The sequence below is a fragment of the Habropoda laboriosa genome, unplaced genomic scaffold (genome assembly GCF_001263275.1).
Source record: "Habropoda laboriosa isolate 0110345459 unplaced genomic scaffold, ASM126327v1 scaffold1122, whole genome shotgun sequence".
Classification (NCBI taxonomy): domain Eukaryota; kingdom Metazoa; phylum Arthropoda; class Insecta; order Hymenoptera; family Apidae; genus Habropoda; species Habropoda laboriosa.
The window spans coordinates 109,810-110,726 of record NW_017101194.1 but is presented as its reverse complement, the minus strand read 5'-3'; positions in this window follow the sequence as shown (position 1 = coordinate 110,726).

The window sequence follows — 917 nt, the reverse complement described above, 5'->3', positions numbered from 1 at the left end:
TACATCCCTTTCCTTCCTTTACTATTCCCTATTTATATTTTCTCCATTTTTTTTTCCTTATTTAATTCTCTTTCATTCTTTCTTTCTCTCTCATTCGCGCCTTAAATTACAGTCATACATTAAATACCTTCACGTCCTCATTCTCTCTCTTCTTTTTTTTTTTCCACTCTTTCGACATTCACACCAATTCGGGCACCTCGTTTCTCCATTTTTTTTTCTTTTTTTTTCCTTATTTAATTCTCTTTCTTTCTCTCTCATTCGCGCCTTACATTACAGTCGCGCCTTAAATTACAGTCATACATTAAATACATTCACGTCCTCATTCTCTTCTTTTTTTCTTATTTTTTTTTTCCTTTTCTTTTCCACTCTTTCGACATTCACACCAACTCGGGCACCTCGGGAGCGTGAAACCCGTACCGTGGTCTGCAGCACCATGGCCCCCGAGGGACTCTGATTCCTATGCTAGTATACTACAATAATATTTTATTTACAATTTTATTTACAATTATATTATTTCTACTTAAATGATGCCTCTGGGATGTATAGTGTCCACAGGGGCTTGGTCAAAATCAAGTGTCTTCAGAAAACTAGTGTAAAAAGAAAAAGAAATATAAGAAATGCACATATATCTATTTAATACAACATATAAAATCCAAGAAACCTAATTCCAAGATTTTTTATTAAAGAACCCCAAAAATAACAATTTCTCACAAAGGAGAAGAAAAAAATACTTATATTTGTTTCTAGAATATACTTCTGCCTTATAAGACACAGGTGCGTCCAAAAAGAACGCTAATATTTGCTTTTGTTACATAATAATTATCAATCTTTTTCCTCATAAAATGAACTGTACGCGCGGCCATCTTCTTTATTAGATCCCGCAGACCCGGCCTTTCCCGGTTCAAATCCCTGCTCTA